The 26,743-nt window shown below is 43.8% G+C and overlaps 1 long non-coding RNA gene across 18 annotated transcripts in view; it reads right to left on the bottom strand.

Moving 5' to 3' along the window:
• Window positions 1-26,743, bottom strand: part of LOC307181455 — a 947,438-nt gene that overhangs the window by 339,047 nt on the left and 581,648 nt on the right. For 6 of the 18 annotated variants that reach the window (XR_013826796.1, XR_013826797.1, XR_013826800.1 and 3 more), the window contains one exon: window positions 8,464-8,555. The exons of 10 other annotated variants lie outside the window; for them this stretch is intronic. This is a non-coding gene — a long non-coding RNA (uncharacterized lncRNA). Of the gene's footprint in view, window positions 1-5,307; window positions 5,389-8,463; window positions 8,556-26,743 lie in introns of those variants that run through there. 2 more of the 18 variants (XR_013826795.1, XR_013826798.1) reach the window with 2 other exon arrangements.

Raw genomic sequence — 26,743 nt, 5'->3', positions numbered from 1 at the left:
GAAGTAAGGCTGCCAAGAGGACTTGAAAGTGGGGCAGAATTGCAGGAAACCGATTTCAGGAGGTAGACTGGAATTGCATTTAAAGCATAGGAAAAGAGGCAGAACGTCCACAATGATGCACTTGGCCAAAAAGGGAATATGCGTTTTTTCCTAGGAAGAAACGCATACGCACTTTCTGGATAACCAAGCAAGCTTGCAAAGGACATCTGCACTACAATGTACTCTCACTGCCCCCAGGTCAAAAGGGCCATCTGAAAAAAGTGTAAAATCCAGAAAGGCAGGACAGGCCATGGAGAATTGGGAGCCTTGTTATGCTGATGGGCGGGATGTAAATTGCCAACAGCCACTCTGGAGAAGTGTAGGGTGTTTCCTGAAACATCTAAAAAACAAAGCAACAGAGCCTAGGGCACTTCCACTTATGGTCCTATAGCTTAGGGAAATTAAAATCAAAAAGACACAGCCACCCCAAAGTTTGGGACGGCTCTGTTTACAAGAACCTCGTTTACAGTACAAGTTCAGTATCGCAGAAAGTGAAAAATGGATAAAGAAGTTGTGGTATTACGTACAATGCAATATCCCTCAGCAATGAAATCTATGTCAACAGGCCTGTAGCAGCATAATGAGTGGATTCAGCTATGATGATTCTAACTGAAATAAGTCACACAGAAAAAGAAACATCATAAGATATCACTAATGCACGGAATATAAACTTGGCTACACAGGAACTGAATTACAAAACAGAACAGGGTCTCAAATTTAGAAAACCAACTTTTGCTTGCTTAAGGGTAAAGGTGAGTTGGGGTGCTGCATGAAACCAGAGATTGAAATGAGCACAGATAAAGTTCCTTTAGCCAAATATGGAATAGACAAGAGCTACTCCTTGCTCAACGAAATGGACTCAACACCCCATATTAAACGCCTAAGAATGTAACTGACTAGTAAGTATCTTAAAACCTATGGATTGCTATGTCTCCGAAAGAGAATCAAGCGTGTGTACAGGGGCATAAACGCAGCAGTGATAGGATTGGAGAGGTTCGGTGAGCAAATGAAGACCCTTTGAAGTCATATTGCATGGTACCCATTCCACGGGTCTCAACTTTCCAGGTTTAAGGGATTCTTCCTTCAGCTAAAACATGCATGTGGAACCCAGAGTATGATCAACCGTGTGATCAGGAGACGTTTTCAAATATGTCTCAGTTTTCGTCCCCTGGTACTCTGGTGCAACATTCCAGACGCTTTACTAACACTCTCCCCACTTGGAGAGTCAGTGCCTTTAACCTCCTGTTTGGCCCAGTTTGCAATTTCTGCGGAAGATGAACAGGAATAGGGAGAACCAATGAGAGACTAGCTGGAGGTGTCTGGACGGGCAAATTTAACTCTCATTTCCCACCAGGAAGAGGAATTAACCAAAGGTTCAGCGTGCCATGCCGGAACCAGATTAGGGCCTGAAGCAATCCTGCGGTGTTGCGGCCAGCTCAAAAGAAAGCGAGTTGAAGAAAGGAGCTCAGGGGCACTGTAATTCACAAACCTGCAGAGTTATAAATGACAGCTATCGTGCAAAAATAGACTGAAGTAAGGCTGCCAAGAGGACTTGAAAGCGGGGCAGAATTGCAGGAAACCAATTTCAGGAGGTAGACTGGAATTGCATTGAAAGCATAGGAAAAGAGGCAGAACGTCCACAATGATACACTTGGCCAAAAAGGGCATATGCGTTTTCTCCTGAATATATTCAGGAAAAAACACATACGCCCTTTTTGGCCAACCAAGCAAGCTTGCAAAGGAAATCTGCACTACAATGAAGTCTCACTTCCCCCCGGTCAAAAGGGCCATCTGAAAAAAGTGTAAAATCCAGAAAGGCAGGACAGGCCATGGAGAACTGGGAGCCTTGTTATGCTGATGGGCGGGATGTAAATTGCCAACAACCACTCGGGAGAAGTGTATGGTGTTTCCTGAAACATCTAAAAAACAAAGCAACAGAACCTAGGGCACTTCCACTTATGGTCCTATAGCTTAGGGAAATTAAAATCAAAAAGACACAGCCACCCCAAAGTTTGGGACGCCTCTGTTTACAAGAACCTCGTTTACAGTACAAGTTCAACATCGCAGAAAGTGAAAAATGGATAAAGAAGTTGTGGTATTTACTTACAATGCAGTATCACTCAGCAATGAAATCTGTGTCATCAGGCCCTTAGCAGCACAATGAGTGGATTCAGGTATGATGATTCTAACTGAAATAAGTCACACAGAAAAAGAAACATCATAAGATATCAGTAATACACGGAATGTAATCTTGGCTACACAGGAACTGAATTACAGAACAGAACAGGGTCTCAAATTTAGAAAACCAACTTATGCTTGCTTAAGGGTAAAGGTGAGTTGGGGTGCTGCATAAAACCAGAGATTGAAATGAGCACAGATAAAGTTCCTTAAGCCAAATATGGAATAGACAAGAGCTACTCCTTGCTCAATGAAATGGACTCAACACAGCATATTAAACGCCTAAGAATGTACCTGACTTGTAAGTATCTTAAAACCTATGGATTGCTATGTCTCCGAAAGAGAATCAAGCATTTGTACAGGGACATAAACGCAGCAGTGATAGGATTGGAGAGGTTCAGTGAGCAAATGAAGACCCTTTGAAGTCATATAGCATGGTACCCATTCCACGGGTTTCAACTACCCAGGTTTAAGGTATTCTTCCTTCAGCTAAAACATGCATGTGGAACCTAGAGTATGATCAACCATGTGATCGGGAGACGTGTTCAAATATGTCTCAGTTTTCGTACCCTGGTACTCGGGTGCAACATTCCAGACGCTTTATTAACACTCTCCCTACTTGGAGAGTCAGTGCCTTTAACCTCCTGTTTGGCCCAGTTTGCAATTTCTGCGGAAGATGAACAGGAATAGCGAGAACCAATGAGAGAGTAGCTGGAGGTGTCTGGACGGGCAAATTTAACTCTCATTTCCTACCAGGAAGAGGAATTAACCAAAGGCTCAGCGTGCCGTGCCGGAACCAGATTAGGGGCTGAAGCCATCCTGCGGTGTTGCGGCCAGCTCACAAGAAAGCGAGTTGAAGAAAGGAGCTCAGGGGCACTGTAATTCACAAACCTGCAGAGTTATAAATGACAGCTATCGTCCAAAAATAGACTGAAGTAAGGCTGCCAAGAGGACTTGAAAGCGGGGCAGAATTGCAGGAAACCGATTTCGGGAGGTAGACTGGAATTGCATTGAAAGCATAGGAAAAGAGGCCGAACGTCCTCAATGATGCACTTGGCCAAAAAGGGCGTATGCGTTTTTTCCTGAATATATTCAGGAAAAAATGCATACGCCCTTTTTGGCCAACCAAGCAAGCTTGCAAAGGAAATCTGCACTACAATGAAGTCTCACTTCCCCCCCCCCGGTCAAAAGGGCCATCTGAAAAAAGTGTAAAATCCAGAAAGGCAGGACAGGCCATGGAGAACTGGGAGCCTTGTTATGCTGATGGGCGGGATGTAAATTGCCAACAACCACTCGGGAGAAGTGTATGGTGTTTCCTGAAACATCTAAAAAACGAAGCAACAGAACCTAGGGCACTTCCACTTATGGTCCTATAGCTTAGGGAAATTAAAATCAAAAAGACACAGCCACCCCAAAGTTTGGAATGGCTCTGTTTACAAGAACCTCGTTTACAGTATAAGTTCAACATCGCAGAAAGTGAAAAATGGATAAAGAAGTTGTGGTATTTACTTACAAAGCAATATCACTCAGCAATGAAATCTGTGTCATCAGGCCCTTAGCAGCACAATGAGTGGATTCAGGTATGATGATTCTAACTGAAATAAGTCACACAGAAAAAGAAACATCATAAGATATCAGTAATACACGGAATGGAAACTTGGCTACACAGGAACTGAATTACAGAACAGAACAGGGTCTCAAATTTAGAAAACCAACTTATGCTTGCTTAAGGGGAAAGGTGAGTTGAGGTGCTGCATAAAACCAGAGATTGAAATGAGCACAGATAAAGTTCCTTAAGCCAAATATGGAATAGACAAGAGCTACTCCTTGCTCAACGAAATGGACTCAACACCGCATATTAAACGCCTAAGAATGTACCTGACTAGTAAGTATCTTAAAACCTATGGATTGCTATGTCTCCGAAAGAGAATCAAGCATGTGTACAGGGGCATAAACGCAGCAGTGATAGGATTGGAGAGGTTCGGTGAGCAAATGAAGACCCTTTGAAGTCATATTGCATGGTACCCATTCCACGGGTTTCAACTACCCAGGTTTTAGGTATTCTTCCTTCAGCTAAAACATGCATGTGGAACCCAGAGTATGATCAACCATGTGATCGGGAGACGTGTTCAAATATGTCTCAGTTTTCGTACCCTGGTACTCGGGTGCAACATTCCAGACGCTTTACTAACACTCTCCCGACTTGGAGAGTCAGTGTCTTTAACCTCCTGTTTGGCCCAGTTTGCAATTTCTGCGGAAGATGAACAGGAATAGCGAGAACCAATGAGAGACTAGCTGGAGGTGTCTGGACGGGCAAATTTAACTCTCATTTCCCACCAGGAAGAGGAATTAACCAAAGGCTCAGCGTGCCGTGCCAGAACCAGATTAGGGCCTGAAGCCATCCTGCGGTGTTGCGGCCAGCTCACAAGAAAGCGAGTTGAAGAAAGGAGCTCAGGGGCACTGTAATTCACAAACCTGCAGAGTTATAAATGACAGCTATCGTCCAAAAATAGACTGAAGTAAGGCTGCCAAGAGGACTTGAAAGCGGGGCAGAATTGCAGGAAACCAATTTCAGGAGGTAGACTGGAATTGCATTGAAAGCATAGGAAAAGAGGCAGAACGTCCACAATGATACACTTGGCCAAAAAGGGCATATGCGTTTTCTCCTGAATATATTCAGGAAAAAACACATACGCCCTTTTTGGCCAACCAAGCAAGCTTGCAAAGGAAATCTGCACTACAATGAAGTCTCACTTCCCCCCGGTCAAAAGGGCCATCTGAAAAAAGTGTAAAATCCAGAAAGGCAGGACAGGCCATGGAGAACTGGGAGCCTTGTTATGCTGATGGGCGGGATGTAAATTGCCAACAACCACTCGGGAGAAGTGTATGGTGTTTCCTGAAACATCTAAAAAACAAAGCAACAGAACCTAGGGCACTTCCACTTATGGTCCTATAGCTTAGGGAAATTAAAATCAAAAAGACACAGCCACCCCAAAGTTTGGGACGCCTCTGTTTACAAGAACCTCGTTTACAGTACAAGTTCAACATCGCAGAAAGTGAAAAATGGATAAAGAAGTTGTGGTATTTACTTACAATGCAGTATCACTCAGCAATGAAATCTGTGTCATCAGGCCCTTAGCAGCACAATGAGTGGATTCAGGTATGATGATTCTAACTGAAATAAGTCACACAGAAAAAGAAACATCATAAGATATCAGTAATACACGGAATGTAATCTTGGCTACACAGGAACTGAATTACAGAACAGAACAGGGTCTCAAATTTAGAAAACCAACTTATGCTTGCTTAAGGGTAAAGGTGAGTTGGGGTGCTGCATAAAACCAGAGATTGAAATGAGCACAGATAAAGTTCCTTAAGCCAAATATGGAATAGACAAGAGCTACTCCTTGCTCAATGAAATGGACTCAACACAGCATATTAAACGCCTAAGAATGTACCTGACTTGTAAGTATCTTAAAACCTATGGATTGCTATGTCTCCGAAAGAGAATCAAGCATTTGTACAGGGACATAAACGCAGCAGTGATAGGATTGGAGAGGTTCAGTGAGCAAATGAAGACCCTTTGAAGTCATATAGCATGGTACCCATTCCACGGGTTTCAACTACCCAGGTTTAAGGTATTCTTCCTTCAGCTAAAACATGCATGTGGAACCTAGAGTATGATCAACCATGTGATCGGGAGACGTGTTCAAATATGTCTCAGTTTTCGTACCCTGGTACTCGGGTGCAACATTCCAGACGCTTTATTAACACTCTCCCTACTTGGAGAGTCAGTGCCTTTAACCTCCTGTTTGGCCCAGTTTGCAATTTCTGCGGAAGATGAACAGGAATAGCGAGAACCAATGAGAGAGTAGCTGGAGGTGTCTGGACGGGCAAATTTAACTCTCATTTCCTACCAGGAAGAGGAATTAACCAAAGGCTCAGCGTGCCGTGCCGGAACCAGATTAGGGGCTGAAGCCATCCTGCGGTGTTGCGGCCAGCTCACAAGAAAGCGAGTTGAAGAAAGGAGCTCAGGGGCACTGTAATTCACAAACCTGCAGAGTTATAAATGACAGCTATCGTCCAAAAATAGACTGAAGTAAGGCTGCCAAGAGGACTTGAAAGCGGGGCAGAATTGCAGGAAACCGATTTCGGGAGGTAGACTGGAATTGCATTGAAAGCATAGGAAAAGAGGCCGAACGTCCTCAATGATGCACTTGGCCAAAAAGGGCGTATGCGTTTTTTCCTGAATATATTCAGGAAAAAATGCATACGCCCTTTTTGGCCAACCAAGCAAGCTTGCAAAGGAAATCTGCACTACAATGAAGTCTCACTTCCCCGCCCCGGTCAAAAGGGCCATCTGAAAAAAGTGTAAAATCCAGAAAGGCAGGACAGGCCATGGTGAACTGGGAGCCTTGTTATGCTGATGGGCGGGATGTAAATTGCCAACAACCACTCGGGAGAAGTGTATGGTGTTTCCTGAAACATCTAAAAAACGAAGCAACAGAACCTAGGGCACTTCCACTTATGGTCCTATAGCTTAGGGAAATTAAAATCAAAAAGACACAGCCACCCCAAAGTTTGGAATGGCTCTGTTTACAAGAACCTCGTTTACAGTATAAGTTCAACATCGCAGAAAGTGAAAAATGGATAAAGAAGTTGTGGTATTTACTTACAAAGCAATATCACTCAGCAATGAAATCTGTGTCATCAGGCCCTTAGCAGCACAATGAGTGGATTCAGGTATGATGATTCTAACTGAAATAAGTCACACAGAAAAAGAAACATCATAAGATATCAGTAATACACGGAATGGAAACTTGGCTACACAGGAACTGAATTACAGAACAGAACAGGGTCTCAAATTTAGAAAACCAACTTATGCTTGCTTAAGGGGAAAGGTGAGTTGAGGTGCTGCATAAAACCAGAGATTGAAATGAGCACAGATAAAGTTCCTTAAGCCAAATATGGAATAGACAAGAGCTACTCCTTGCTCAACGAAATGGACTCAACACCGCATATTAAACGCCTAAGAATGTACCTGACTAGTAAGTATCTTAAAACCTATGGATTGCTATGTCTCCGAAAGAGAATCAAGCATGTGTACAGGGGCATAAACGCAGCAGTGATAGGATTGGAGAGGTTCGGTGAGCAAATGAAGACCCTTTGAAGTCATATTGCATGGTACCCATTCCACGGGTTTCAACTACCCAGGTTTTAGGTATTCTTCCTTCAGCTAAAACATGCATGTGGAACCCAGAGTATGATCAACCATGTGATCGGGAGACGTGTTCAAATATGTCTCAGTTTTCGTACCCTGGTACTCGGGTGCAACATTCCAGACGCTTTACTAACACTCTCCCGACTTGGAGAGTCAGTGTCTTTAACCTCCTGTTTGGCCCAGTTTGCAATTTCTGCGGAAGATGAACAGGAATAGCGAGAACCAATGAGAGACTAGCTGGAGGTGTCTGGACGGGCAAATTTAACTCTCATTTCCCACCAGGAAGAGGAATTAACCAAAGGCTCAGCGTGCCGTGCCAGAACCAGATTAGGGCCTGAAGCCATCCTGCGGTGTTGCGGCCAGCTCACAAGAAAGCGAGTTGAAGAAAGGAGCTCAGGGGCACTGTAATTCACAAACCTGCAGAGTTATAAATGACAGCTATCGTCCAAAAATAGACTGAAGTAAGGCTGCCAAGAGGACTTGAAAGCGGGGCAGAATTGCAGGAAACCGATTTCAGGAGGTAGACTGGAATTGCATTGAAAGCATAGGAAAAGAGGCAGAACGTCCACAATGATGCACTTGGCCAAAAAGGGCGTATGCATTTTTTCCTGAATATATTCAGGAAAAAACGCATACGCCCTTTTTGGCCAACCAAGCAAGCTTGCAAAGGAAATCTGCACTACAATGAAGTCTCACTTCCCCCCGGTCAAAAGGGCCATCTGAAAAAAGTGTAAAATCCAGAAAGGCAGGACAGGCCATGGAGAACTGGGAGCCTTGTTATGCTGATGGGCGGGATGTAAATTGCCAACAACCACTCCGGAGAAGTGTATGGTGTTTCCTGAAACATCTAAAAAACAAAGCAACAGAACCTAGGGCACTTCCACTTATGGTCCTATAGCTTAGGGAAATTAAAATCAAAAAGACACAGCCACCCCAAAGTTTGGAATGGCTCTGTTTACAAGAACCTCATTTACAGTACAAGTTCAACATCGCAGAAAGTGAAAAATGGATAAAGAAGTTGTGGTATTTACTTACAAAGCAATATCACTCAGCAATGAAATCTGTGTCATCAGGCCCTTAGCAGCAAAATGAGTGGATTCAGGTATGATGATTCTAACTGAAATAAGTCACACTGAAAAAGAAACATCATACGATATCAGTAATACACGGAATGTAAACTTGGCTACACAGGAACTGAATTACAGAACAGGACAGGGTCTCAAATTTAGAAAACCAACTTATGCTTGCTTAAGGGGAAAGGTGAGTTGGGGTGCTGCATAAAACCAGAGATTGAGATGAGCACAGATAAAGTTCCTTAAGCCAAATATGGAATAGACAAGAGCTACTCCTTGCTCAACGAAATGGATTCAACACCGCATATTAAACGCCTAAAAATGTACCTGACTAGTAAGTATCTTAAAACCTATGGATTGCTATGTCTCCGAAAGAGAATCAAGCATGTGTACAGGGGCATAAACGCAGCAGTGATAGGATTGGAGAGGTTCGGTGAGCAAATGAAGACCCTTTGAAGTCATATTGCAAGGTACCCATTCCACGGGTTTCAACTACCCAGGTTTTAGATATTCTTCCTTCAGCTAAAACATGCATGTGGAACCCAGAGTATGATCAACCATGTGATCGGGAGACGTGTTCAAATATGTCTCAGTTTTCGTACCCTGGTACTCGGGTACAACATTCCAGACGCTTTACTAACACTCTCCCCACTTGGAGAGTCAGCGCCTTTAACCTCCTGTTTGGCCCAGTTTGCAATTTCTGCGGAAGATGAACAGGAATAGCGAGAACCAATGAGAGACTAGCTGGAGGTGTCTGGACGGGCAAATTTAACTCTCATTTCCCACCAGGAAGAGGAAATAACCAAAGGCTCAGCGTGCCGTGCCGGAACCAGATTAGGGCCTGAAGCCATCCTGCGGTGTTGCGGCCAGGTCACAAGAAAGTGAGTTGAAGAAACGAGCTCAGGGGCACTGTAATTCACAAACCCGCAGAGTTATAAATGACAGCTATCGTCCAAAAATAGACTGAAGTAAGGCTGCCAAGAGGACTTGAAAGCGGGGCAGAATTGCAGGAAACCGATTTCAGGAGGTAGACTGAAATTGCATTGAAAGCATAGGAAAAGAGGCAGAACATCCACAATGATGCACTTGGCCAAAAAGGGCGTATGCGTTTTTTCCTGAATATATTCAGGAAAAAACGCATACGCCCTTTTTGGCCAACCAAGCAAGCTTGCAAAGGAAATCTGCACTACAATGTAGTCTCACTTCCCCCCGGTCAAAAGGGCCATCTGAAAAAAGTGTAAAATCCAGAAAGGCAGGACAGGCCATGGAGAACTGGGAGCTTTGTTATGCTGATGGGCGGGATGTAAATTGCCAACAACCACTCGGGAGAAGTGTATGGTGTTTCCTGAAACATCTAAAAAACAAAGCAACAGAGCCTAGGGCACTTCCACTTATGGTCCTATAGATTAGGGAAATTAAAATCAAAAAGACACAACAACCCCAAAGTTTGGAACGGCTCTGTTTACAAGAACCTCGTTTACAGTACAAGTTCAACATCGCAGAAAGTGAAAAATGGATAAAGAAGTTGTGGTATTTACTTACAAAGCAATATCACTCAGCAATGAAATCTGTGTCATCAGGCCCTTAGCAGCACAATGAGTGGATTCAGGTATGATGATTCTAACTGAAATAAGTCACACAGAAAAAGAAACATCATAAGATATCAGTAATACACGGAATGTAAACTTGGCTACACAGGAACTGAATTACAGAACAGAACAGGGTCTCAAATTTCGAAAACCAACTTATGCTTGCTTAAGGGGAAAGGTGAGTTGGGGTGCTGCATAAAACCAGAGATTGAAATGAGCACAGATAAAGTTCCTTAAGCCAAATATGGAATAGACAAGAGCTACTCCTTGCTCAACGAAATGGACTCAACACCGCATATTAAACACCTAAGAATGTACCTGACTAGTAAGTATCTTAAAACCTATGGATTGCTATGTCTCCGAAAGAGAATCAAGCATGTGTACAGGGGCATAAACGCAGCAGTGATAGGATTGGAGAGGTTCGGTGAGCAAATGAAGACCCTTTGAAGTCATATTGCATGGTACCCATTCCACGGGTTTCAAATACCCAGGTTTAAGGTATTCTTCCTTCAGCTAAAACATGCATGTGGAACCCAAGTATGATCAACCATGTGAACGGGAGACGTGTTCAAATATGTCTTAGTTTTCCTCCCCTGGTACTCGGGTGCAACATTCCAGACGCTTTACTAACACTCTCCCCACTTGGAGAGTCAGCGCCTTTAACCTCCTGTTTGGCCCAGTTTGCAATTTCTGCGGAAGATGAACAGGAATAGCGAGAACCAATGAGAGACTAGCTGGAGGTGTCTGGACGGGCAAATTTAACTCTCATTTCCCACCAGGAAGAGGAAATAACCAAAGGCTCAGCGTGCCGTGCCGGAACCAGATTAGGGCCTGAAGCCATCCTGCGGTGTTGCGGCCAGGTCACAAGAAAGCAAGTTGAAGAAACGAGCTCAGGGGCACTGTAATTCACAAACCCGCAGACTTATAAATGACAGCTATCGTCCAAAAATAGACTGAAGTAAGGCTGCCAAGAGGACTTGAAAGCGGGGCAGAATTGCAGGAAACCGATTTCAGGAGGTAGACTGGAATTGCATTGAAAGCATAGGAAAAGAGGCAGAACGTCCACAATGATGCACTTGGCCAAAAAGGGCGTATGCGTTTTTTCCTGAATATATTCAGGAAAAAACGCATACGCCCTTTTTGGCCAACCAAGCAAGCTTGCAAAGGAAATCTGCACTACAATGAAGTCTCACTTCCCCCCCACCCCGGTCAAAAGGGCCATCTGAAAAAAGTGTAAAATCCAGAAAGGCAGGACAGGCCATGGAGAACTGGGAGCCTTGTTATGCTGATGGGCGGGATGTAAATTGGCAACAACCACTCGGGAGAAGTGTATGGTGTTTCCTGAAACATCTAAAAAACAAAGCAACAGAGCCTAGGGCACTTCCACTTATGGTCCTATAGCTTAGGGAAATTAAAATCAAAAAGACACAGCCACCCCAAAGTTTGGGACGCCTCTGTTTACAAGAACCTCATTTACAGTACAAGTTCAACATCGCAGAAAGTGAAAAATGGATAAAGAAGTTGTGGTATTTACTTACAAAACAATATCACTCAGCAATGAAATCTGTGTCATCAGGCCCTTAGCAGCACAATGAGTGGATTCATGTATGATGATTCTAACTGAAATAACTCACACAGAAAAAGAAACATCATAAGATATCAGTAATACACGGAATGTAAACTTGGCTACACAGGAACTGAATTACAGAACAGAACAGGGTCTCAAATTTCGAAAACCAACTTATGCTTGCTTAAGGGGAAAGGTGAGTTGGGGTGCTGCATAAAACCAGAGATTGAAATGAGCACAGATAAAGTTCCTTAAGCCAAATATGGAATAGACAAGAGCTACTCCTTGCTCAACGAAATGGACTCAACACCGCATATTAAACGCCTAAGAATGTACCTGACTAGTAAGTATCTTAAAACCTATGGATTGCTATGTCTCCGAAAGAGAATCAAGCATGTGTACAGGGGCATAAACGCAGCAGTGATAGGATTGGAGAGGTTCGGTGAGCAAATGAAGACCCTTTGAAGTCATATTGCATGGTACCCATTCCACGGGTTTCAACTACCCAGGTTTTAGGTATTCTTCCTTCAGCTAAAACATGCATGTGGAACCCAGAGTATGATCAACCATGTGAACGGGAGACGTGTTCAAATATGTCTCAGTTTTCCTCCCCTGGTACTCGGGTGCAACATTCCAGACGCTTTACTAACACTCTCCCGACTTGGAGAGTCAGTCCCTTTAACATCCTGTTTGGCCCAGTTTGCAATTTCTGCGGAAGATGAACAGGAATAGCGAGAACCAATGAGAGACTAGCTGGAGGTGTCTGGACGGGCAAATTTAACTCTCATTTCCCACCAGGAAGAGGAATTAACCAAAGGCTCAGCGTGCCGTGCCGGAACCAGATTAGGGCCTGAAGCCATCCTGCGGTGTTGCGGCCAGGTCACAAGAAAGCGAGTTGAAGAAAGGAGCTCAGGGGCACTGTAATTCACAAACCTGCAGAGTTATAAATGACAGCTATCGTCCAAAAATAGACTGAAGTAAGGCTGCCAAGAGGACTTGAAAGCGGGGCAGAATTGCAGGAAACCGATTTCAGGAGGTAGACTGGAATTGCATTGAAAGCATAGGAAAAGAGGCAGAACGTCCACAATGATGCACTTGGCCAAAAAGGGCGTATGCGTTTTTTCCTGAATATATTCAGGAAAAAACGCATACGCCCTTTTTGGCCAACCAAGCAAGCTTGCAAAGGAAATCTGCACTACAATGAAGTCTCACTTCCCCCCGGTCAAAAGGGCCATCTGAAAAAAGTGTAAAATCCAGAAAGGCAGGACAGGCCATGGAGAACTGGGAGCTTTGTTATGCTGATGGGCGGGATGTAAATTGCCAACAACCACTCGGGAGAAGTGTATTGTGTTTCCTGAAACATCTAAAAAACAAAGCAACAGAACCTAGGGCACTTCCACTTATGGTCCTATAGCTTAGGGAAATTAAAATCAAAAAGACACAGCCACCCCAAAGTTTGGAACGGCTCTGTTTACAAGAACCTCGTTTACAGTACAAGTTCAACATCGCAGAAAGTGAAAAATGGATAAAGAAGTTGTGGTATTTACTTACAAAGCAATATCACTCAGCAATGAAATCTGTGTCATCAGGCCCTTAGCAGCACAATGAGTGGATTCAGGTATGATGATTCTAACTGAAATAAGTCACACAGAAAAAGAAACATCATAAGATATCAGTAATACACGGAATGTAAACTTGGCTACACAGGAACTGAATTACAGAACAGAACAGGGTCTCAAATTTAGAAAACCAACTTATGCTTGCTTAAGGGGAAAGGTGAGTTGGGGTGCTGCATAAAACCAGAGATTGAAATGAGCACAGATAAAGTTCCTTAAGCCAAATATGGAATAGACAAGAGCTACTCCTTGCTCAATGAAATGGACTCAACACCGCATATTAAACGCCTAAGAATGTACCTGACTAGTAAGTATCTTAAAACCTATGGATTGCTATGTCTCCGAAAGAGAATCAAGCATGTGTACAGGGGCATAAACGCAGCAGTGATAGGATTGGAGAGGTTCGGTGAGCAAATGAAGACCCTTTGAAGTCATATTGCATGGTAGCCATTCCACGGGTTTCAACTACCCAGGTTTTAGGTATTCTTCTTTCAGCTAAAACATGCATGTGGAACCCAAGTATGATCAACCATGCGAACGGGAGACGTGTTCAAATATGTCTCAGTTTTCCTCCCCTGGTACTCGGGTGCAACATTCCAGACGCTTTACTAACACTCTCCCCACTTGGAGAGTCAGCGCCTTTAACCTCCTGTTTGGCCCAGTTTGCAATTTCTGCGGAAGATGAACAGGAATAGCGAGAACCAATGAGAGGCTAGCTGGAGGTGTCTGGACGGGCAAATTTAACTCTCATTTCCCACCAGGAAGAGGAAATAACCAAAGGCTCAGTGTGCCGTGCCGGAACCAGATTAGGGCCTGAAGCCATCCTGCGGTGTTGCGGCCAGCTCACAAGAAAGCGAGTTGAAGAAAGGAGCTCAGGGGCACTGTAATTCACAAACCTGCAGAGTTATAAATGACAGCTATCGTCCAAAAATAGACTGAAGTAAGGCTGCCAAGAGGACTTGAAAGCGGGGCAGAATTGCAGGAAACCGATTTCAGGAGGTAGACTGGAATTGCATTGAAAGCATAGGAAAAGAGGCCGAACGTCCACAATGATGCACTTGGCCAAAAAGGGCGTATGCGTTTTTTCCTGAATATATTCAGGAAAAAACGCATACGCCCTTTTTGGCCAACCAAGCAAGCTTGCAAAGGAAATCTGCACTACAATGAAGTCTCACTTCCCCCCGGTCAAAAGGGCCATCTAAAAAAAGTGTAAAATCCAGAAAGGCAGGACAGGCCATGGAGAACTGGGAGCCTTGTTATGCTGATGGGCGGGATGTAAATTGCCAACAACCACTCTGGAGAAGTGTATGGTGTTTCCTGAAACATCTAAAAAACAAAGCAACAGAACCTAGGGCACTTCCACTTATGGTCCTATAGCTTAGGGAAATTAAAATCAAAAAGACACAGCCACCCCAAAGTTTGGAACGGCTCTGTTTACAAGAACCTCGTTTACAGTACAAGTTCAACATCGCAGAAAGTGAAAAATGGATAAAGAAGTTGTGGTATTTACTTACAAAGCAATATCACTCAGCAATGAAATCTGTGTCATCAGGCCCTTAGCAGCACAATGAGTGGATTCAGGTATGATGATTCTAACTGAAATAAGTCACACAGAAAAAGAAACATCATAAGATATCAGTAATACACGGAATGTAAACTTGGCTACACAGGAACTGAATTACAGAACAGAACAGGGTCTCAAATTTCGAAAACCAACTTATGCTTGCTTAAGGGGAAAGGTGAGTTGGGGTGCTGCATAAAACCAGAGATTGAAATGAGCACAGATAAAGTTCCTTAAGCCAAATATGGAATAGACAAGAGCTACTCCTTGCTCAACGAAATGGACTCAACACCGCATATTAAACGCCTAAGAATGTACCTGACTAGTAAGTATCTTAAAACCTATGGATTGCTATGTCTCCGAAAGAGAATCAAGCATGTGTACAGGGGCATAAACGCAGCAGTGATAGGATTGGAGAGGTTCGGTGAGCAAATGAAGACCCTTTGAAGTCATATTGCATGGTACCCATTCCACGGGTTTCAACTACCCAGGTTTTAGGTATTCTTCCTTCAGCTAAAACATGCATGTGGAACCCAAGTATGATCAACCATGTGAACGGGAGATGTGTTCAAATATGTCTCAGTTTTCCGCCCCTGGTACTCGGGTGCAACATTCCAGACGCTTTACTAACACTCTCCCCACTTGGAGAGTCAGCGCCTTTAACCTCCTGTTTGCCCCAGTTTGCAATTTCTGCGGAAGATGAACAGGAATAGCGAGAACCAATGAGAGGCTAGCTGGAGGTGTCTGGACGGGCAAATTTAACTCTCATTTCCCACCAGGAAGAGGAAATAACCAAAGGCTCAGTGTGCCGTGCCGGAACCAGATTAGGGCCTGAAGCCATCCTGAGGTGTTGCGGCCAGCTCACAAGAAAGCGAGTTGAAGAATGGAGCTCAGGGGCACTGTAATTCACAAACCTGCAGAGTTATAAATGACAGCTATCGTCCAAAAATAGACTGAAGTAAGGCTGCCAAGAGGACTTGAAAGCGGGGCAGAATTGCAGGAAACCGATTTCAGGAGGTAGACTGGAATTGCATTGAAAGCATAGGAAAAGAGGCCGAACGTCCACAATGATGCACTTGGCCAAAAAGGGCGTATGCGTTTTTTCCTGAATATATTCAGGAAAAAACGCATACGCCCTTTTTGGCCAACCAAGCAAGCTTGCAAAGGAAATCTGCACTACAATGAAGTCTCACTTCCCCCCGGTCAAAAGGGCCATCTAAAAAAAGTGTAAAATCCAGAAAGGCAGGACAGGCCATGGAGAACTGGGAGCCTTGTTATGCTGATGGGCGGGATGTAAATTGCCAACAACCACTCTGGAGAAGTGTATGGTGTTTCCTGAAACATCTAAAAAACAAAGCAACAGAACCTAGGGCACTTCCACTTATGGTCCTATAGCTTAGGGGAATTAAAATCAAAAAGACACAGCCACCCCAAAGTTTGGAACGGCTCTGTTTACAAGAACCTCGTTTACAGTACAAGTTCAACATCGCAGAAAGTGAAAAATGGATAAAGAAGTTGTGGTATTTACTTACAAAGCAATATCACTCAGCAATGAAATCTGTGTCATCAGGCCCTTAGCAGCACAATGAGTGGATTCAGGTATGATGATTCTAACTGAAATAAGTCACACAGAAAAAGAAACATCATAAGATATCAGTAATACACGGAATGGAAACTTGGCTACACAGGAACTGAATTACAGAACAGAACAGGGTCTCAAATTTCGAAAACCAACTTATGCTTGCTTAAGGGGAAAGGTGAGTTGGGGTGCTGCATAAAACCAGAGATTGAAATGAGCACAGATAAAGTTCCTTAAGCCAAATATGGAATAGACAAGAGCTACTCCTTGCTCAACGAAATGGACTCAAAACCGCATATTAAACACCTAAGAATGTACCTGATTAGTAAGTATCTTAAAACCTATGGATTGCTATGTCTCCAAAAGAGAATCAAGCATGTATACAGGGGCATAAACGCAGCAGTGAGAGGATTGGAGAGGTTCGGTGAGGAAATGAAGACCCTTTGAAATCATATTGCATGGTACCCATTCCACGGGTTTCAACTACCCAGGTTTTAGGTATTCTTCCTTCAGCTAAAACATGCATGTGGAACCCAAGTATGATCAACCATGTGAACGGGAGACGTGTTCAAATATGTCTCAGTTTTCTTCCCCTGGTACTCGGGTGCAACATTCCAGACGCTTTACTAATACTCTCCCCACTTGGAAAGTCAGCGCCTTTAACCTCCTGTTTGGCCCAGTTTGCAATTTCTGCGGAAGATGAACAGGAATAGCGAGAACCAATGAGAGGCTAGCTGGAGGTGTCTGGACGGGCAAATTTAACTCTCATTTCCCACCAGGAAGAGGAAATAACCAAAGGCTCAGTGTGCCGTGCCGGAACCAGATTAGGGCCTGAAGCCATCCTGCGGTGTTGTGGCCAGCTCAAAAGAAAGCGAGTTGAAGAAAGCAGCTCAGGGGCACTGTAATTCACAAACCTGCAGAGTTATAAATGACAGCTATCGTCCAAAAATAGACTGAAGTAAGGCTGCCAAGAGAACTTGAAAGCGGGGCAGAATTGCTGGAAACCGATTTCAGGAGGTAGACTGGAATTGCATTGAAAGCACAGGAAAAGAGGCCGAACGTCCACAATGATGCACTTGGCCAAAAAGGGCATATGCGTTTTTTCCTGAATATATTCAGGAAAAAACGCATACGCCCTTTTTGGCCAACCAAGCAAGCTTGCAAAGGAAATCTGCACTACAATGAAGTCTCACTTCCCCCCGGTCAAAAGGGCCATCTGAAAAAACTGTAAAATCCAGAAAGGCAGGACAGGCCATGGAGAACTGGGAGCCTTGTTATGCTGTAGGGTGGGATGTAAATTGCCAACAACCACTCTGGAGAAGTGTATGGTGTTTCCTGAAACATCTAAAAAACAAAGCAACAGAACCTAGGGCACTTCCACTTATGGTCCTATAGCTTAGGGAATTTAAAATCAAAAAGACACAGCCACCCCAAAGTTTGGAACGGCTCTGTTTACAAGAACCTCGTTTACAGTACAAGTTCAACAACGCAGAAAGGGAAAAATGGATAAAAAAGTTGTGGTATTTACTTACAAAGCAATATCACTCAGCAATGAAATCTGTGTCATCAGGCCCTTAGCAGCACAATGAGTGGATTCAGGTATGATGATTCTAACTGAAATAAGTCACACAGATAAAGAAACATCATAAGATGTCAGTAATACACGGAATGTAAACTTGGCTACACAGAAACTGAATTACAGAACAGAACAGGGTCTCAAATTTCGAAAACCAACTTATGCTTGCTTAAGGGGAAAGGTGAGTTGGGGTGCTGCATAAAACCAGAGATTGAAATGAGCACAGATAAAGTTCCTTAAGCCAAATATGGAATAGACAAGAGCTACTCCTTGCTCAACGAAATGGACTCAACACCGCATATTAAACGCCTAAGAATGTACCTGACTAGTAAGTATCTTAAAACCTATGGATTGCTATGTCTCCGAAAGAGAATCAAGCATGTGTACAGGGGCATAAACGCAGCAGTGATAGGATTGGAGAGGTTCGGTGAGCAAATGAAGACCCTTTGAAGTCATATTGCATGGTACCCATTCCACGGGTTTCAAATACCCAGGTTTAAGGTATTCTTCCTTTAGCTAAAACATGCATGTGGAACCCAAGTATGATCAACCATGTGAACAGGAGACGTGTTCAAATATGTCTCAGTTTTCGTACCCTGGTACTCGGGTGCAACATTCCAGACGCTTTACTAACACTCTCCCCACTTGGAGTGTCAGCGCCTTTAACCTCCTGTTTGGCCCAGTTTGCAATTTCTGCGGAAGATGAACAGGAATAGCGAGAACCAATGAGAGACTAGCTGGAGGTGTCTGGACGGGCAAATTTAACTCTCATTTCCCACCAGGAAGAGGAAATAACCAAAGGCTCAGCGTGCCAGGCCGGAACCAGATTAGGGCCTGAAGCCATCCTGCGGTGTTGCGGCCAGGTCACAAGAATGCGAGTTGAAGAAATGAGCTCAGGGGCACTGTAATTCACAAACCCGCAGAGTTATAAATGACAGCTATCGTCCAAAAATAGACTGAAGTAAGGCTGCCAAGAGGACTTGAAAGCGGGGCAGAATTGCAGGAAACCGATTTCAGGAGGTAGACTGGAATTGCATTGAAAGCATAGGAAAAGAGGCAGAACGTACACAATGATGCACTTGGCCAAAAAGGGCGTATGCGTTTTTTCCTGAATATATTCAGGAAAAAACGCATACACCCTTTTTGGCCAACCAAGCAAGCTTGCAAAGGAAATCTGCACTACAATGAAGTCTCACTTCCCCCCGGTCAAAAGGGCCATCTGAAAAAAGTGTAAAATCCAGAAAGGCAGGACAGGCCATGGAGAACTGGGAGCCTTGTTATGCTGATGGGCGGGATGTAAATTGCCAACAACCACTCGGGAGAAGTGTATGGTGTTTCCTGAAACATCTAAAAAACAAAGCAACAGAGCCTAGGGCACTTCCACTTATGGTCCTATAGCTTAGGGAAATTAAAATCAAAAAGACACAGCCACCCCAAAGTTTGGAACGGCTCTGTTTACAAGAACCTCGTTTACAGTACAAGTTCAACATCGCAGAAAGTGAAAAATGGATAAAGAAGTTATGGTACTTACGTACAATGCAGTATCACTCAGCAATGAAATCTATGTCATCAGGCCCGTAGCAGCATAATGAGTGGATTCAGGTACGATGATTAAAACTGAAATAAGTCACACAGAAAAAGAAACATCATAAGATATCAGTAATACACGGAATGTAAACTTGGCTACACAGGAACTGCATTCCAAAACAGAACAGGTTCTCAAATTTAGAAAACCAACTTATGCTTGCTTAAGGGGAAAGGTGAGTTGGGGTGCTGCATAAAACCAGAGATTGAAATGAGCACAGATAAAGTTCCTTAAGCCAAATATGGAATAGACAAGAGCTACTCCTTGCTCAACGAAATGGACTCAAAACCCCATATTAAACGCCTAAGAATGTACCTGACTACTAAGTATCTTAAAACCTATGGATTGCTATGTCTCCAAAAGAGAATCAAGCGTGTGTACAGGGGCATAAACGCAGCAGTGATAGGATTGGAGAGGTTTGGTGAGCAAATGAAGACCCTTTGAAGTCATATTGCATGGTACCCATTCCACGGGTTTCAACTACCCAGGTTTTAGGTATTCTTCCTTCAGCTAAAACATGCATGTGGAACCCAAGTATGATCAACCATGTGAACGGGAGACGTGTTCAAATATGTCTCAGTTTTCTTCCCCTGGTACTCGGGTGCAACATTCCAGACGCTTTACTAATACTCTCCCCACTTGGAAAGTCAGCGCCTTTAACCTCCTGTTTGGCCCAGTTTGCAATTTCTGCGGAAGATGAACAGGAATAGCGAGAACCAATGAGAGGCTAGCTGGAAGTGTCTGGACGGGCAAATTTAACTCTCATTTCCCACCAGGAAGAGGAAATAACCAAAGGCTCAGTGTGCCGTGCCGGAACCAGATTAGGGCCTGAAGCCATCCTGCGGTGTTGCGGCCAGCTCAAAAGAAAGCGAGTTGAAGAAACGAGCTCAAAGGCACTGTAATTCACAAACCTGCAGAGTTATAAATGACAGCTATCGTCCAAAAATAGACTGAAGTAAGGCTGCCAAGAGGACTTGAAAGCGGGGCAGAATTGCAGGAAACCGATTTCAGGAGGTAGACTGGAATTGCATTGAAAGCATAGGAAAAGAGGCAGAACGTCCACAATGATGTACTTGGCCAAAAAGGGCGTCTGCGTTTTTTCCTGAATATATTCAGGAAAAAACGCATACGCCCTTTTTGGCCAACCAAGCAAGCTTGCAAAGGAAATCTGCACTACAATGAAGTCTCACTTCCCCCCGGTCAAAAGGGCCATCTGAAAAAAGTGTAAAATCCAGAAAGGCAGGACAGGCCATGGAGAACTGGAAGCCTTGTTATGCTGATGGGCGGGATGTAAATTGCCAACAACCACTCGGGAGAAGTGTATGGTGTTTCCTGAAACATCTAAAAAACAAAGCAACAGAGCCTAGGGCACTTCCACTTATGGTCCTATAGCTTAGGGAATTTAAAATCAAAAAGACAAGCCACCCCAAAGTTTGGAACGGCTCTGTTTACAAGAACCTCGTTTACAGTACAAGTTCAACATCGCAGAAAGTGAAAAATGGATAAAGAAGTTGTGGTATTTACTTACAAAGCAATATCACTCAGCAATGAAATCTGTGTCATCAGGCCCTTAGCAGCACAATGAGTGGATTCAGGTATGATGATTCTAACTGAAATAAGTCACACAGAAAAAGAAACATCATAAGATATCACTAATACACGGAATGTAAACTTGGCTACACAGGAACTGCATTCCAAAACAGAACAGGGTCTCAAATTTAGAAAACCAACTTATGCTTGCTTAAGGGGAAAGGTGAGTTGGGGTGCTGCATAAAACCAGAGATTGAAATGAGCACAGATAAAGTTCCTTAAGCCAAATATGGAATAGACAAGAGCTACTCCTTGCTCAACGAAATGGACTCAAAACCCCATATTAAACGCCTAAGAATGTACCTGACTAGTAAGTATCGTAAAACCTATGGATTGCTATGTCTCCAAAAGAGAATCAAGCATGTGTACAGGGGCATAAACGCAGCAGTGAGAGGATTGGAGAGGTTCGGTGAGCAAATGAAGACCCTTTGAAGTCATATTGCATGGTACCCATTACACGGGTCTTAACTCTCCAGGTTTAAGGTATTCTTCCTTCAGCTAAAACATGCATGTGGAACCCAGAGTATGATCAACCATGTGAACGGGAGACGTGTTCAAATATGTCTCAGTTTTCCTCCCCTGGTACTCGGGTGCAACATTCCAGACGCTTTACTAACACTCTCCCCACTTGGAGAGTCAGTCCCTTTAACCTCCTGTTTGGCCCAGTTTGCAATTTCTGCGGAAGATGAACAGGAATAGCGAGAACCAATGAGAGACTAGCTGGAGGTGTCTGGACGGGCAAATTTAACTCTCATTTCCCACCAGGAAGAGGAAATAACCAAAGGCTCAGCGTGCCGTGCCGGAACCAGATTAGGGCCTGAAGCCATCCTGCGGTGTTGCGGCCAGGTCACAAGAAAGCGAGATGAAGAAAGGAGCTCAGGGGCACTGTAATTCACAAACCTGCAGAGTTATAAATGACAGCTATCGTCCAAAAATAGACTGAAGTAAGGCTGCCAAGAGGACTTGAAAGCGGGGCAGAATTGCAGGAAACCGATTTCAGGAGGTAGACTGGAATTGCATTGAAAGCATAGGAAAAGAGGCAGAACGTCCACAATGATGCACTTGGCCAAAAAGGGCGTATGCGTTTTTTCCTGAATATATTCAGGAAAAAACGCATACGCCCTTTTTGGCCAACCAAGCAAGCTTGCAAAGGAAATCTGCACTACAATGAAGTCTCACTTCCCCCCGGTCAAACGGGCCATCTGAAAAAAGTGTAAAATCCAGAAAGGCAGGACAGGCCATGGAGAACTGGGAGCCTTGTTATGCTGATGGGCGGGATGTAAATTGCCAACAACCACTCGGGAGAAGTGTATGGTGTTTCCTGAAACATCTAAAAAACAAAGCAACAGAGCCTAGGGCACTTCCACTTATGGTCCTATAGCTTAGGGAAATTAAAATGAAAAAGACACAGCCACCCAAAATTTGGAACGGCTCTGTTTACAAGAACCTCGTTTACAGTACAAGTTCAACATCGCAGAAAGTGAAAAATGGATAAAGAAGTTGTGGTATTTACTTACAAAGCAATATCACTCAGCAATGAAATCTGTGTCATCAGGCCCTTAGCAGCACAATGAGTGGATTCAGGTATGATGATTCTAACTGAAATAAGTCACACAGAAAAAGAAACATCATAAGATATCACTAATACACGGAATGTAAACTTGGCTACACAGGAACTGCATTCCAAAACAGAACAGTGTCTCAAATTTAGAAAACCAACTTATGCTTGCTTAAGGGGAAAGGTGAGTTGGGGTGCTGCATAAAACCAGAGATTGAAATGAGCACAGATAAAGTTCCTTAAGCCAAATATGGAATAGACAAGAGCTACTCCTTGCTCAACGAAATGGACTCAACACCCCATATTAAACGCCTAAGAATGTACCTGACTAGTAAGTATCTTAAAACCTATGGATTTCTATGTCTCCAAAAGAGAATCAAGCGTGTGTACAGGGGCATAAACGCAGCAGTGATAGGATTGGAGAGGTTCGGTGAGCAAATGAAGACCCTTTGAAGTCATATAGCATGGTACCCATTACACGGGTCTCAACTCTCCAGGTTTAAGGTATTCTTCCTTCAGCTAAAACATGCATGTGGAACCCAGAGTATGATCAACCATGTGAACGGGAGACGTGTTCAAATATGTCTCAGTTTTCCTCCCCTGGTACTCGGGTGCAACATTCCAGACGCTTTACTAACACTCTCCCGACTTGGAGAGTCAGCGCCTTTAACCTCCTGTTTGGCCCAGTTTGCAATTTCTGCGGAAGAAGAACAGGAATAGCGAGAAACAATGAGAGGCTAGCTGGAGGTGTCTGGACGGGCAAATTTAACTCTCATTTCCCACCAGGAAGAGGAAATAACCAAAGGCTCAGCGTGCCGTGCCGGAACCAGATTAGGGCCTGAAGCATCCTGCGGTGTTGTGGCCAGCTCACAAGAAAGCGAGTTGAAGAAAGGAGCTCAGGGGCACTGCAATTCACAAAACTGCAGAGTTATAAATGACAGGTATCGTCCAAAAATAGACTGAAGTAAGGCTGCCAAGAGGACTTGAAAGCGGGGCAGAATTGCAGGAAACCGATTTCAGGAGGTAGACTGGAATTGCATTGAAAGCATAGGAAAAGAGGCAGAACGTCCACAATGATGCACTTGGCCAAAAAGGGCGTATGCGTTTTTTCCTGTATATATTCAGGAAAAAACGCATACGCCCTTTTTGGCCAACCAAGCAAGCTTGCAAAGGAAATCTGCACTACAATGAAGTCTCACTTCCCCCCGGTCAAAAGGGCCATCTGGAAAAAGTGTAAAATCCAGAAAGGCAGGACAGGCCATGGAGAACTGGGAGCCTTGTTATGCTGATGGGCGGGATGTAAATTGCCAACAGACACTCAGGAGAAGTGTATGGTGTTTCCTGAAACATCTAAAAAACAAAGCAACAGAGCCTAGGGCACTTCCGCTTATGGTCCTATAGCTTAGGGAAATTAAAATCAAAAAGACACAGCCACCCCAAAGTTTGGGACGCCTCCGTTTACAAGAACCTCGTTTACCATACAAGTTCAATATCACACTAAGTGAGAAATGGATAAAGAACTTGTGGTACTTACGTACAATGCAGTATCACTCAGCAATGAAATCTATGTCATCAGGCCCGTAGCAGCATAATGAGTGGATTCGGGTAAGGTGATTCTAACTGAAATAAGTCACACAGAAAAAGAAACATCAAAAAATATCACTAATACATGGAATTTAAACTTTGCCACAGAGGAACTGAATTACAAAACAGAACAGGGTCTCAAATTTAGAAAACCAACTTATGCTTGCTTAAGGGTAAAGGTGAGTTGGGGTGCTGCATAAAACCAGAGATTGAAATGAGCACAGATAAAGTTCCTTAAGCCAAATATGGAATAGACAAGAGCTACTCCTTGCTCAACGAAATGGACTCAAAACCCCATATTAAACGCCTAAGAATGTACCTGACTAGTAAGTATCTTAAAACCTATGGATTGCTATGCCTCCAAAAGAGAATCAAGCGTGTGTACAGGGGCATAAACGCAGCAGTGATAGGATTGGAGAGATTCGGTGAGCAAATGAAGACCCTTTGAAGTCATATTGCATGGTACCCATTACACGGGTCTCAACTCTCCAGTTTTAAGGTATTCTTCCTTCAGTTAAAACATGCATGTGGAACCCAGAGTATGATCAACCATGTGAACGGGAGACGTGTTCAAATATGTCTCAGTTTTCCTCCCCTGGTACTCGGGTGCAACATTCCAGACGCTTTACTAACACTCTCCCGACTTGGAGAGTCAGTCCCTTTAACCTCCTGTTTGGCCCAGTTTGCAATTTCTGCGGAAGATGAACAGGAATAGCGAGAACCAATGAGAGGCTAGCTGGAGGTGTCTGGACGGGCAAATTTAACTCTCATTTCCAACCAGGAAGAGGAATTAACCAAAGGCTCAGCATGCCGGGCCGGAACCAGATTAGGGCCTGAAGCCATCCTGCGGTGTTGCGGCCAGGTCACAAGAAAGCGAGTTGAAGAAAGGAGCTCAGGGGCACTGTAATTCACAAACCTGCAGAGTTATAAATGACAGCTATCGTCCCAAAATAGACTGAAGTAAGGCTGCCAAGAGGACTTGAAAGCGGGGCAGAATTGCAGGAAACCGATTTCAGGAGGTAGACTGGAATTGCATTGAAAGCATAGGAAAAGAGGCAGAACGTCCACAATGATGCACTTGGCCAAAAAGGGCGTATGCGTTTTTTCCTGAATATATTCAGGAAAAAACGCATATGCCCTTTTTGGCCAACCAAGCAAGCTTGCAAAGGAAATCTGCACTACAATGAAGTCTCACTTCCCCCCGGTCAAAAGGGCCATCTGAAAAAAGTGTAAAATCCAGAAAGGCAACAGGCCATTGAGAACTGGGAGCCTTGTTATGCTGATGGGCGGGATGTAAATTGCCAACAGACACTTGGGAGAAGTGTATGGTGTTTCCTGAAACATCTAAAAAACAAAGCAACAGAGCCTAGGGCACTTCCACTTATGGTCCTATAGCTTAGGGAAATTAAAATCAAAAAGACACAGCCACCCCAAAGTTTGGAACAGCTCTGTTTACAAGAACCTCGTTTAAAGTACAAGTTCAACATCGCAGAAAGTGAAAAATGGATAAAGAAGTTGTGGTATTCACTTACAAAGCAATATCACTCAGCAATGAAATCTATGTCATCAGGCCCTTAGCAGCACAATGAGTGGATTCAGGTATGATGATTCTAACTGAAATAAGTCACACAGAAAAAGAAACATCATAAGATATCAGTAATACACGGAATGGAAACTTGGCTACACAGGAACTGAATTACAGAACAGAACAGGGTCTCAAATTTAGAAAACCAACTTATGCTTGCTTAAGGGGAAAGGTGAGTTGGGGTGCTGCATAAAACCAGAGATTGAAATGAGCACAGATAAAGTTCCTTAAGCCAAATATGGAATAGACAAGAGCTACTCCTTGCTCAACGAAATGGACTCAACACCGCATATTAAACGCCTAAGAATGTACCTGACTAGTAAGTATCTTAAAACCTATGGATTGCTATGTCTCCGAAAGAGAATCAAGCATGTGTACAGGGGCATAAACGAAGCAGTGATAGGATTGGAGAGGTTTGGTGAGCAAATGAAGACCCTTTGAAGTCATATTGCATGGTACCCATTCCACGGGTTTCAACTACCCAGGTTTTAGGTATTCTTCCTTCAGCTAAAACATGCATGTGGAACCCAAGTATGATCAACCATGTGAACGGGAGACGTGTTCAAATATGTCTCAGTTTTCCTCCCCTGGTACTCGGGTGCAACATTCCAGACGCTTTACTAACACTCTCCCCACTTGGAAAGTCAGCGCCTTTAACCTCCTGTTTGGCCCAGTTTGCAATTTCTGCGGAAGATGAACAGGAATAGCGAGACCCAATGAGAGGCTAGCTGGAGGTGTCTGGACGGGCAAATTTAACTCTCATTTCCCACCAGGAAGAGGAAATAACCAAAGGTTCAGCGTGCCGTACCGGAACCAGATTAGGGCCTGAAGCCCTCCTGCGG

This window comes from Stenella coeruleoalba (assembly GCF_951394435.1).
Source record: "Stenella coeruleoalba genome assembly, contig: scaffold_111, whole genome shotgun sequence".
NCBI classification, from domain to species: Eukaryota; Metazoa; Chordata; class Mammalia; order Artiodactyla; family Delphinidae; genus Stenella; species Stenella coeruleoalba.
This window is presented reverse-complemented; position numbering and strand designations above follow the sequence as displayed.